The sequence below is a fragment of the Nicotiana sylvestris genome, chromosome 7 (assembly GCF_000393655.2).
Source record: "Nicotiana sylvestris chromosome 7, ASM39365v2, whole genome shotgun sequence".
NCBI lineage: Eukaryota > Viridiplantae > Streptophyta > Magnoliopsida > Solanales > Solanaceae > Nicotiana > Nicotiana sylvestris.
This window is the reverse complement of record NC_091063.1, coordinates 44,339,928-44,353,588: the sequence shown is the minus strand read 5'-3', so window position 1 is coordinate 44,353,588 and position 13,661 is coordinate 44,339,928.

Genomic DNA, 13,661 nt, shown 5'->3' with positions numbered 1-13,661 from the left:
CTTTCGATGTTTTTTTCTCAAGCGTTTCCTTTTATTTATACTTGAATCCCCTTTATGCAGGTCTTGGGGATGTTGCTGAAATGAGGTCGGCCCCACCTAGGAAAGAGATGGCTCCCAAACCGTCTAAGAACAAGAAAAGGAGAAGGGCCTCATCTTCTGACACCCCGAAGCCTAAGAAGAGTAAGGCTCGCAAGTCGAAGGACGACTCTTCTGCTCTGTCTGCCGGCGTATCCCAAAAGCTACAAGATGAAGAAGACGAGGGGAAAGACGCTGGTTGTGAGATGGTACCTCGAAAGAGGGGAAGCGTCGTAGCTTCAAAAGTAGCTGGGCCGGTGATGGTCGGGAGACCCATCCTCAAACCGAGGAGATCTCGGAAGATGCTCCAAGCAAAGTCTCCGAGTCATTGGAGGCCAAAGATATTTCCTACTGTGATGAACAACCGGTGAGTCTGCCTGAAGGGTCTAGTTCCGGGGCCCTTCAAAAGGAAAGGAGAGCCCCAAGTGACTTGCTTGGGGCAATCAATATTGATGATTCGTTGCCCTGAATTTTTTGAGGGGCAATTTAGGGATGCTCGATCTATGGAGACCCCCGATGTGGGAACGACCCACAATGGGGAAGATATATTCTGTGGTTGCCTTGTGGGGGTCGATGACATTTTCGACCTAGACACGACGATCATTTTTTATGAGGCCCAGCATCTCCTGAACCAGATAAATTTCATTCCCCGTTATTATGTTTGCTTTTATTTCCTTCTGTCTAATTTCTTTCTTTTCTCCACAGGCTATGGTGCTTCATCTGGAGGCGTTCGACAAATCCCAAGCCGAGCTGAACTGGTGCGAGGCCGAACTCAAAAGGCTTGCTGAAGAGAAAGACGCCCTTAAACTCCTCTATGTGCAGAAAGAAGAGGAAATCAGGGATCTCTGAGCTAAATTGGCGATGGCCCATATGAATCAGACCGATCTCATCGAGCAGGTAATGCAAACTTTCAGGAACTTGACATACCAACTTGATATTGGCGACTAACACTTAGATCATGCAGGTTCAACAGAAGGCCAAGAAAATCGAGCAGCTTCGCGAGGAGGCAGAGACAAGAGAAGTAGAGACTTTGGGGTTGAAATAGAACATGGACCGTTTTGCCTCGGAAAAAGATGCCGCTCGGGCTTAATTATCTTCAGTTGAGCTCCAACTTCAAAGCATAAGGGAAGAGAGCTTGGCTCGAGCCAAGAAAATTGAAGATCTCGAGACTCGGCTGGCTGCTGAGCTTGTAAAGGTTGCATCTGTAGCGAAAAAAGCAAAGGCTAACATGGAGGCGATCGTGGCTGTGTACTGAGCCAACGCTGAAGCCTCTAACGCACGAGTGAAGGAAATTTCCAATGCTTCTCAGGTTTGATTAGAGCATTGACAAATGTCAGTCTCGGAGGGAGACTTTCGAGGAGGTTCATACTCGTGACTTTGACCTTATGGCCTATATTGAGAATGCAAAAGCATTGGAAGCTGAGGCTGAGGCTTTGCTCTCCGATGATGATGACTCCGGGAGTGTGTGTGATGACCCAAAAGGTCATCACTTGTTTTATAAATAAATTCTATGTTCTGAGGCCTTAAAAACCTCTTTTGGCATCACCTCGATTTGTGTGCGTAGTTCGGGCACGTAGCCGAAAAGCCATTATGTGAAAATCTATGAAAAATGATGAATTTTGACTTCAAAATAGATTTAATTTGACTTCGGTCAATATTTTAGGTAAACGAACCCGGACCCCTGATTTGACGGTCCCGAAGGGTCCGTAGGAAAATATGGGACTTGGGCATAAGGGTGGGCATATTTCGGTCAGAACCGAATAAACCGACCGAACCGATTTTTTTTTATTTTGGTTTCGGTTATTCGGTTTGTTCGGTCGGTTTCGGTTTAAAATTTTAAAATTTTAAAATTTCGGTTTTTCGGTTCGGTTTACGGTTATTAAGTTTTTTAGCTCAGTTAACTGAAAAACCGAATTATTAACATATATGTTCTTTAAGTTATATATAGGCTAAGCCCATAGGTAATAAATTAATACTATTAGGTCCAATCTATCAAAGACTCAACCCAATTAAGTAGTCCATCAACTTTTCAATCTTAACGACTTTCAGTCTATTAAAACTTCCATAGCATATGTGATAGATACCGGGAGAATTTCACACAGAGTTGTAATTTACACTATGTTTGAATTTTATGATCCATAAAGTGTGCAAAGTTTAGTCTATTTTTTTCTATAAACACAATATTTCCAACAATTTCAAAGTTTTGGGAAAAATCAACAAATTCGCCAGTCGTATTATTACATAGAAGAAGTCCAATATGATAATGTTCAAACCGAAAACCGAACCGAAATTAGAATAACCGAACTGAACCGAACTTATTTCAGTCGATTTCGGTTACTACTTTTACAAAACCGAATAACCGAACCGAATTTCTTCAAACCGAACCGAACCGATCGAATGCCCACCCCTACTTGGGCATATGCCGGGAATCAAATTCTGAGTTCCCAAGCTCGAGAAATGAAGTTTTAGAGAAAATTATTTTCTGGAATATTTATGAGTTTTTGGAAATGAAATGTGTTTGAAACTTGATGGTACCGGGCCCGGAACAGGTCGTATATGTGATTTAAGATAATTCTGTGAAATTTGGTAAGAAATGGACTTGAAACGATATGAATAGGATCTTATTTGAGAAAATTGAGAAATTTGAAGTTCTTAAGAAATTTCATGATTTTGATGTTAAATTCATAGTTGTTGATGTTATTTTAGTGATTTGAATGCACGAGCGAGTCCGTATGATGTTTTTAGGTTGGTGTGCATGTTTGGTTTGGAGCCCCGAGGGCTCAGGTGAGATTTGGATAGGCCACGGGGTGGAATTTGGACTTAGGAAAATTGCAGGTTTTCAGCTGGTATGATCAGGTCTGCAGGCTTCGCAAATGTGAAGCTTGGCTCGCAAATGTGAGAATTCCATCGCAAATGCGAACAGAGGCCTGGGCAGGCCTGATCGCAAATGCGACCATTTGGTTCGCATTCTCTCAGAAATAAGGGGTGGTCGTAAATGCAATAAATTTCTTCGCAAATGCGAAAGTCCCAGAATTTTGAAGGGTTCGCAATTGCGACATTAGAGACCTGTAAATTCATAACTTAGACGCATTTCACCCATTTTTCACACTCTTTCAAAACCAAAACACTCTAGGGCGATTTTTCAAAGGCAATTTCTTCTCCAAATCGATTGTAAGTCATTTCTAACTTGTTTTCTTTAATCTTTAACATCTTTTCACATGATTTCAACTCAAAATCAATGATTTTCATGGGGAAAATTGGGTGTTTTGTGTAGAACCTAGGTTTTTCAAAAATTGGGGATTTGGACCACGATTTGGGGTCCGATTTCAAAACAAATTATATATTTGAGTTCGTGGAGGAATGGGTAATCGGGTTTTAGTTCGAACCTCGGGTTTTGACCCTGTGGACCCGGGGGCAATTTTTGACTTTTTGGGTAAAACTTTAGAAAACTCATTTTCATGCATTAGAATTGATTTATTTAGCATTTATTGATGTAATTAAGTAACTTATGACTAGATACGAGCGAATTGGTGGTGGAATCAAGAGGTAAAGCGATAGTAGAGACTTGAACTGTGTTCATAGCATCGAGGTAAGTGTTTGGTATAACCTTATCTTGAGGGATTAGGAGTTGAGTCATATTTGCTATGTGGTATTTGTTGAGTACGACGTATAGGCATGGTGACGAGTATCTATACGTTGGAGTCAAGCATGCCCCTGAGTCTTATATTGTGATTATTATGACTTTGTTGTATTATTCATGCTTTGACGATGATTTCTATTATTGGTCAAAGTTTGTGGAAGTAATTGTGACATTTGAACATTGAGGAGCGTTGGCTCAAGTTGTACAATGAAATATGAAAGTATAAGTGGTAATTGAATCTTTTAGAGCATTCGCTCAAGTTGTGAAGTGAGTTGTGAAGTAAAAGTGAGAAAAAGAAGAGAATTATTATGTGGCCTCCATTGCCGGAATATTGTTGTTTTTGATGTTATCTCCCTTGCCGGGATGTTGATGTTTCTTTTGATGTTGTTCCCTTGTCGGGACTTGATTGTTGAACTCTTGTTCCCTTGCCGGGATTCTTATTGTAATTTCATTTATTCCCTTGCCCTATTGTTTGTGATTGTTGTTTAGGTGAGGAAGATTATTAAAGCACGAATGGTGATGCCGTGTATGATTTATGAGGAAAGAGGGTAAAGCACTAAGGGTCGGTTGTGCTGATACTACACTTTGCACTGTGTGCAGATCCTGGAGCAGAAGCTTTTGGACCGTAGATTAGGTGGTTGCCTTCAGTCCACACAGAGATCCAAAGTAGTCCTGCAGGCGTTCGTAGGCCCTGGCGTCTCCCTCTATCCATTTATTCCTATTTCATTTACTTAGTTCAGAAAAAATGTATATCTTTCAGACTTTGTATGTAACATTCTTAGATCGTTTATGAAACTGTGACACCAGTTCTGGGTGGTCGAGGCTCAAACAGTTTTATTAGATACATATTTCTTATTGTTTACTGTATTTCTTCCGCTTATTGTAATTTTTGATGTCTACACATTATTGCTTTATAATTGTTAAAGAATATAAAATGGGTAAAAAGGTAATTTGTTCAAACAATCGGCTTGCCTAGCTCACATTAGTTGGCGCCATCACGACTCCCGAGGGTGGAAAATCCGGGTCGTGACAAGTTGGTATCAGAGCTCTAGGTTACATGGATCTCACAGTTCATAAACAAACTTAGTAGAGTCCGAGGGATCGGTAAGGAGACGTCTGTACTTATCCCCTAGAGGCTACAGAGTTAGGAAAAACTTCACATTTATTCTTTCCTATCGTGCGGTTTGGTTTCTCAATGCTGATTGGATTTCTACTCTGTTCTTTCGTAGATGGCGAGAACATGCACTTCCTCATCTACTTACCAGCAGCCCAAGCCCCTAGTAGCAGCTCCCACAAGGGGCAGAGGGCAAGGTCGAGGTCGTGCTAGAGGCCGAAGTAGGGGAAGAGCTCAGGCCAGAGCAGCAGCACCAGCGGCGGAGCCTCAGGTTGACTTTGATGAAGAGGTTCCGGCCCTGGTAGTTTTGGTGGGCCCAGCTCAGGTCCCAGAGGGGTTTATTACTACCCCCGTACTCCAGGATGCTCTGGTCCGTCTAGTGGGCCTTATGGAGAGTGTCACCCGGGCAGTCTTGCTTCTTGTAGCACCAGCCATCTATCAGGCTAGAGGAGGAGCCCAGACTCCTGCTACTCGCACTCCGGAGCAGGTAGCTCCCCAGTCCCAAACTCTAGCAGTTCAGCCAGTTGGAGCAATTCAGCCGGGTGTGGTAGCTCAGACCGGTGATAGAGCAGCTATGTCTGCCGATGCTTTGTGGAGGTTGGACAGGTTTACCAAGCTCTTCACTACTACTTTCAGCGGTGCATCTTCTGAGGATCCCCAGGATTATCTAGACAGTTGTCATGAGGTTCTTAGGAACATGGGGATAGTGGAGACCAATGGGGTCGATTTTGCTACTTTTCGCTTGTCTGGATCCGCCAAGACTTGGTGGAGAGATTATTGTTTTGTCTAGCCCAGCCGGATCACTAGTTTTGACTTGGGAGCAGTTTACTCAGCTATTTATGGAGAAGTTTCTCCCCATCACTCAGAGAGAGATCTATCAGAGGTAGTTTGAGCGTCTCCAGTAAGGTTCTATGACCGTTACTCAGTATGAGACCAGATTCATCGACTTGGCTCGTCATGCTCTAATCATACTGCCCACTAAGAGAGAGAAAGAAGATGAGGAGGTTCATTGAGGTACTTATCCAACCTATTCGACTTCAGATGGCCAAGGAGACAGGGAGCGAGATTTCTTTCCGGGAGGCGGCCAATATGGCCAGGAGAGTTGAATTGTTCTATCGCAGGGAGGTGGTCAGGGGTCTGACAAGAGGCCTCGTCATTCAGGCCAATTTAGTAGTACCTCATTTGGAGGCAGGGATTCGTATGGTAGAGGCCATCCTTCTAGGACTTTTCAGTCATCACTTCAGGTTTCTCACGGTGCTTCAGGTGGTCGTGGTCCTCAGATGCAGTATTCTGATCAACAGTCCTACAGTGTACCACCAGCTCCTATCAGTGCACCGCCACTTCAGAGTTTTTGGAGTGGTCATTCAGGTCGTCAAGGTCAGTAGTCTCAGCAGCCGAGGGCTTGTTATACTTGTGGTGATATGGGTCCCACTACTAGGTTTTGCCCTCGAGCACCGAGTAGCTCTCAGCATCAGGGTTCTTACCATTGTTCAGGCACTGAGTGTTCCACAACCTGCCCAGCCAGCTAGAGGTAGGGGTAGAGGTTCTAGAGGTGGAGGTAGAGGTATTAGAGGTGGAGCTTAGACCGCTAGAGGTGGAGGCCAGCCAGCAGCAGGCCGTCCCAGAGATATAGTTCAGGGTGGTGGGGCCCAGCCCCGATGTTATGCTCTTCCAGCCAGGCCTGAGGCTGAGGCTTCCAATGTAGTTATCGCAGGTACTGTTTTGGTTTGTAGCAGAGATGCTTCAGTTTTATTTGATCCAGGATCTATATACTCCTATGTGTCATCTTACTCTGCACCATATCTGGTCATGCCTAGTGATTCTTTGAGTGCTCCTTTTTATGTGTCTACACTGGTAGGTGATTCTATTGTGGTAGATCGAGTCCATCGTTCATGTATAGTTGCGATTGAGGGTCTTGAGACTCGTGTAGATTTGCTTCTTCTAAACATAGTTGATTTCGATATCATATTGGGAATGGACTGGTTATCACTTTATTATGCTATATTGGACTGTCATGCCAAGATTGTGACCTTAGCCTTGCCGGTTTTACCTCGTTTAGAGTGGAGAGGGACTCCTGATCATTCTACCCATAGTGTTATCTCATATATGAAGGCTCGGCGTATGGTCGAGAAGGGGTGTTTGGCCTATTTGGCCTATGTTCGAGATTCCAGTGTTGAGGTTCCTTCTATTGATCCTGTGCCCATTGTTCGTGAGTTTCCTGAGGTATTCCCTTTAGACCTGTCGGGTATGCCGCCCAACAGGGATATTGACTTTTGCATTGATTTGGCTCCGGGCACTTAGCCCATTTCTATCCCTCCATATCGTATGGCCCCGCCTGAGTTGAAAGAGTTGAAAGAGCAGTTGTAAGACTTGCTTGAGAAAGGTTTCATTAGACCGAGTGTTTTGCCTTGGGGTGCGCCGGTGTTGTTTGTTAAGAAGAAGGACGGATCGATAAGAATGTGTATTGATTACCGACAGTTGAACAAGGTAACAATCAAGAATAAGTATCCATTGCCGAGGATTGATGATTTGTTTGATCGGCTTCAGGGTGCCAAGGTATTCTCGAAGATTGACTTGAGATCTGGCTACCATCAGTTAAGGATTAGGGCATCTGATGTCCCTAAGACAGCTTTCCTCACTCGGTACAAGCATTATGAGTTCTTGGTGATGTCATTCGGGTTGACAAATGCCCCAACAGCTTTTATGGATTTGATGAACCGAGTGTTCAGGCCTTACTTGGATTCATTTGTGATAGTCTTCATTGATGATATTTTGATCTACTCCCGCAGCCGAAAGGAGCATGAGCAGCATCTTAGAGTGGTTCTTCAAACTTTGAGGGATAGTCAGTTGTATGCCAAGTTTTCGAAGTGCGAGTTCTGGTTGAGTTTAGTGGCATTCCTGGGTCATGTTATATCAGCAGAGGGTATTCAGGTTGATCCGAAGAATATTGAGGAAGTCAAGAACTGGCCTAGACCAACATCAGCTACAGAAATCTGGAGTTTATTGGGATTAGTAGGCTACTATCATCGGTTTATGGAGGGGTTTTCATCTATCGCAGCCCCGATGACCAAGTTGACCTAGAAGGGTGCCCAGTTCAGGTGGTCGGACGAGTGTGAGGCGAGCTTTCAGAAGCTAAGACAACTTTGACTACGGCACCAGTATTGGTTTTGCCCACAGGTTCAGGGCCTTATATAGTTTATCGTGATGCATCTCGTATTGGACTTGGTGCGGTGTTGATGTAGGATGGCAAGGTCATTGCCTATGCTTCGCGGTAGTTGAAGATTCATAAAAAGAACTATCTAGTTCATGATTTGGAGTTAGTAGTCATCATTCACGCGTTGAAGATTTGGAGGCGTTATCTGTATAGCGTGGCATATGAGGTGTTCATGGATCACAAGAGTCTGCAGTACTTGTTCAAGCAGAAGGAGTTGAATTTGAGGCAGAGGAGGTGGTTGGAGATGCTAAAAGACTATGATATCACCATCTTATATTATCCGGGAAAGGCCAATGTGGTGGCCGATGCTTTGAGTAGGAAGTCAGCCAATATGGGCAGTCTTGCTTATATTCTAGTCGGTGAGAGACCGCTTGCTTTGGATGTTCAGGCTTTGGCCAATCAGTTCGTGAGATTGGATGTTTATTGGAGCGTATCCGAGATCGGCAATATGATGATCCTCATTTGTGTGTCCTTGGAGACACGGTGCAACACGGAGGTGCCAACAGGTTACCATAGGAGATAATGGAGTTTTGAGATTGCAGGGTCGAGTTTGTGTGCCTAATGTGGATGGGCTTCAGGAGTTGATTTTAGAGGAGGCCCATAGTTCCCGGTACTCTATTCATCCTGGCATCGCTAAGATGTATCAGGATTTGTGGCAGCATTATTAGTGGAAGAGGATGAAGAAGGATATTATTGCGTATGTGGCTCGGTGTTTGAATTGTCAGCAGGTAAAGTACGAGCATCAGAAACCTGGTGGTTTGTTCTAGAACATTGAGATTCCTGAGTGGAAGTGGGAGTGTATCACTATGGACTTTGTTGTTGGACTCCCACGAACATAGAGGAAGTTCGATGCAGTGTGGGTTATTGTTGATAGGCTGACCAAGTCAGCACATTTCATTCTTGCGGCAGTCTCCTATTCTTCTGAGAGGTTAGCTGAGATCTATATCTGGGAGATAATTCATCTTCATGGTGTGCCCGTGTCTATCATTTCGGACCGAGGTACGCATTTTACCTCTCATTTCTGGAGATCAGCTCGGTGAGAGTTGGGCACACAGGTTGAGTTGAGCACAGCGTTTTATCCTTAGACGGACAGGCAGTCCGAGTGGACCATTCACACTTTAGAGGATATGCTCCGAGCTTGTGTCATTGACTTTGGAGGCTCGTGGGACCAGTGTTTTCCTTTAGCAGAGTTTGCCTATAATAACTACCAGTCGGTCGCCGGTTGGATGGTTTGAGCCGAGAGAGGCTTGGTTGTTGGGTACGGATCTGGTTCAGGATGTCGTGGACAAGGTCAAGATCATTCAGGATAGGCTTCATACAGCTCAGTCCAGGCAAAGAGTTATGCCGACCGTATGGTTCGAGATTTGGCATTCATGGTCGGTGAGTGAGTATTGTTTTGGGTGTCGCCTATGAAGGGCGTGATGAGATTTGGGAAGATGGACAAGCTTAGCCCTAGGTTCATTGGCCCGTTTGAGATTCTTAATCGAGTGAGAGAGGTGGCTTACAGACTTGCGTTGCCGCCAAGTTTATCAGCTGTGCATCCAGTGTTTCATGTGTCCATGCTTTAGAAGTATCACGGCGATCCATCCCACGTGTTAGATTTCAGCACTGTCCAGTTGGACAAGGACTTGTCTTATGAGGAGGAGCCAGTAGTTATTCTAGACCGGCAGGTTCGTTAGTTGAGATCGAAGAGTTTCCCTTCTGTTCGTGTTCAGTGGAGAGGTCAGCCTGCTGAGGTATCGACCTGGGAGTCCGAGTCCGATATGCAGAGCCGTTATCCTCATCTTTTCCCCGACTCAGGTACTTTCTTCTTCTGTCCGTTCGAGGACGAACGGTTGTTTTAGTGGTGGAGAATGTGATGGCCCAAAAGGTCATCACTTATTTTAAAAGTAAATTCTGCATTTTGAGGCCTTAAAAACCTCTTTCGGCATCACCTCAATTTGCATGCGCAGTCCGAGCGCATAACCGGAAAGCCATTATGTGAAAATCTGTGAAAAATAATGAATTTTGACTTTAAAATGGATTTAAGTTGACTTTGGTCAACATTTTGGGTAAACGGACCCGGACACGTGATTTGACGGTCCCGGAGGGTCCGTAGGAAAATATGGGACTTGGGCGTATGCCCGAAATCGAATTCCGAGGTCACAAGCCCGAGAAATAAATTTTTAAAGAAAATTATTTTCTGGAATATTTATGAGTTTTTGGAAATGAAATGTGTTTGAAACTTGATGATACCGGGCCCGTATTTTGGTTCCGGCGCCCGGTACAGGTCGTATATGTGATTTAAGATAAGTCTGTGAAATTTGGTAAGAAACGGACTTGAAATGATATGAATCGGACCTTATTTGAGGAAATTGGGAAATTTGAAGTTCTTAAGAAATTTCATGATTTTGATGCTAAAATTCATAGTTGTTGATGTTATTTTAGTGATTTGAATGCACGAGCGAGTCCGTATGATGTTTTTAGGTTGGTGTGCATGTTTGGTTTGGAGCTCTGAGGGCTCGAGTGAGTTTTGGATAGGCCACGGGGTGGAATTTAGACTTAAGGAAATTGCAGGTTTTCAACTGGTATGATCAGGTCTACGAGCTCGCAAATGAGAGCATAGGCCTGGGCAGGCCTGATCGCAAATGCGACCATTTGGCTCGCAAATGCAGAAGGCCCAGTCGCAAATACGACACCTGCTTCGCAGATGCGAACCCCTCAGAAATAAGGGATGGTCGCAAATGCGAAAGTCTCAGAATTTTGAAGGGTTCACAATTGCGAATCCTGGTCGCAATTGTGACATCAGGGACCTGTAAATTCATAACTTAGACGCATTTCACCCATTTTTCACACTCTTTCAAAACCAAAACACTCTAGGGCGATTTTTCAAAGGCAATTTCTTCTCCAAATCGATTGTAAGTCATTTCTAACTTGTTTTCTTTAATCTTTAACATATTTTCACATGATTTTAACTCAAAATCAATGGTTTTCATGGGGGAAATTGGGTGTTTTGGGTAAAACCTAGGTTTTTCAAAAATTGGGGATTTGGACCTCTATTTGGGGTCCGATTTCAAAACAAATTATATATTTGAGTTCGTGGGGGAATGGGTAATCGGGTTTTGGTTCGAACCTAGGGTTTTAACCATGTGGGCCCGGGGGCGATTTTTGACTTTTTGGGTAAAACTTTAGAAAACTCATTTCCATGCATTAGAATTGATTCATTTAGCATTTATTGATGTAATTAAGTAACTTGTGACTAGATACGAGCGAATTGGTGGTGGAATCAAGAGGTAAAGCGATAGTAGAGACTTGAATTGTGTTCGTAGCATCGAGTTAAGTGTTTGGTCTAATCTTAGCTTAAGGGATTAGGAGTTGAGTCCTATTTGCTATGTGGTATTTGTCGAGTACGACGTATACGCATGGTGACGAGTATCTATACGTTGGTGTCAAACATTCCCGTGAGTCTTATATTGTGATTATTATGACTTCATTGTATTATTCATGCTTTGATGATGATTTCTATTGTTGGGAAAAGTTTGTGGAAGTAATTGTGACATTTGAACATTGAGGAGCGTTGGCTCAAGTTGTACAATGAAATGTGAAAGTATAAGTGGTAATTGAATCTTTTAGAGCATTGGCTCAAGTTGTGAAGTGAGTTGTGAAGTAAAAGTGAGAAAAAGAAGAGAATTATTATGTGGCCTCCCTTGCCGGGATATTGTTGCTTTTGATGTTATCTCCCTTGCCGGGATGTTGATGTTTCTTTTGATGTTGTTCCCTTGCCGGGACTTGATTGTTGAACTATTATTCCCTTGCCGGGATTCTTATTGTAATTTCATTTATTCCCTTGCCATATTGTTTGTGATTGTTGTTTGGGTGAGGAAGAGTGTTAAAGCATGAATGGTGATGTCGTGTATGATTTGTGAGGAAAGAGTGTAAAGCACGAAGGGTGATGTCGTGCCGCACGATGTACCATTCTGTGCCGATTATATTGATTATATGGTGAGGATGAGAGTAAAAGCACGAAGGGTGATGTCATGCACATTTTCATTACTTGATTGCTTTGGTAAGGACGAGTGTAAAAGCACGAAGGATGATGTCGTGCACTTATTGATTTCTGATTCTTTGTTTATATCTGAGATATGTTGTTTCTTTCAATTACCTGTTGTCTTTCTATTCTAAATTGATAGTTCCCCCGCAGCATGTTACCCCTCCCATACTTGACTGTATATTACTGTTCTTTTTTTCCGTTGTATATAGTTAAATTGCACAGGTTTATTTGGTAGTTTTGTCCTAGCCTCGTCACTACTTCGCCGAGGTTAGGCTAGGCACTTACCAGCACATGGGGTTGGTTGTGCTGATACTACATTTTGCACTGTGTGCAGATCCCGGAGCAACAGCTTTTGGACCGTAGATTGGGTGGCTGCCTTCTGTCCACGCAGAGATCCAAGGTAGTCCTGCAGGCCCTAGAATCTCCCTCTATCCCTTTATTCTTGTTTCATTTACTTAGTTCAGAAACAGTGTATCTTTTATCTTTCAGAATTTATATGTAGTATTTTAGATCGTCTGTGAAACTGTGACACCAGTTCTGGGTGGTCGAGGCTCAAACAGTTGTATTAGATACATATTTCAGATAGTTTACTGTATTTCTTCCGCTTATTGTAATTTTCGCTGTCTACACGTTATTGCTTTATAATTGATAAAGAATATAAAATGGGTAAAAAGATAATTTGTTCAAACAATCGGCTTGCCTAGCTCATATTAGTAGGCACCATCACGACTTTCGAGAGTGGAAAATCCGGGTCGTGATAGTGTGAGCGGATCCGGGAGTGGAGAAGATGGAGATGAAGCTCCCGGGGAAGATTAGGCACTTAGAATTTTCTTTTTCTTTTCATTTTTTTATTTTTTTGAGATTTTGTGTAAGGCCCTTGTCGGTCTCTTCTACATATTTTTGTCCATATAAAGAAACTTCTCTTTGAATGCCTTCTAAAATTTTGTGTTCGATCATGTTTCGTGCCTTGTAAATTTTAGCACATTTTTATGCCTTAAATAATATGTTCGAGACTTTGGTTTTGAATGACTTGGTCGAAACCATAATACTGCTTCTACAGTTAGGCTCGAGTGAAAACTGAGTTTGGAATAAAAGTATCCTTAGGTTTGTTTTGAATGATAATGAACTCCGATATGTAGTCGAGTAGGTTGTTATTCGAGTTCGAGAGAGTGGGACCCTTTGGTTCGAATCGAGTGAGAACATGTTCTCAAACTTTAAGTGTGTTGGCCCTTAGGCTCTTTAGATTGGGCCAGTATGGCCTCTAAAAGATAGCTATTATTCCCCTCTTTCGACTTAAAATACTTAGTAATAATTTCTTTATGCCTTAGCATATATTTTTTACCCATTGGGTTATTTGAGGGTTCGATGTCGATTGAAAACCCTTCTGCTTTTTTTGCCTTAGCACATTTGTTTTAAGATAATTTGATACCTCTTAGGGTTTTTGAGGGCTGATTTTATCGAAGCCCTTTTGACTATTTGTCGAGGGTAGCCTTTTTTAACAAGTTTTTCAAAGAATTCGAAGGCCTATTTTTATTGCGGGATTTGGAAGTCTCTGAGCCGCATTAATTTGGTCATAGTCTTGGGCTTA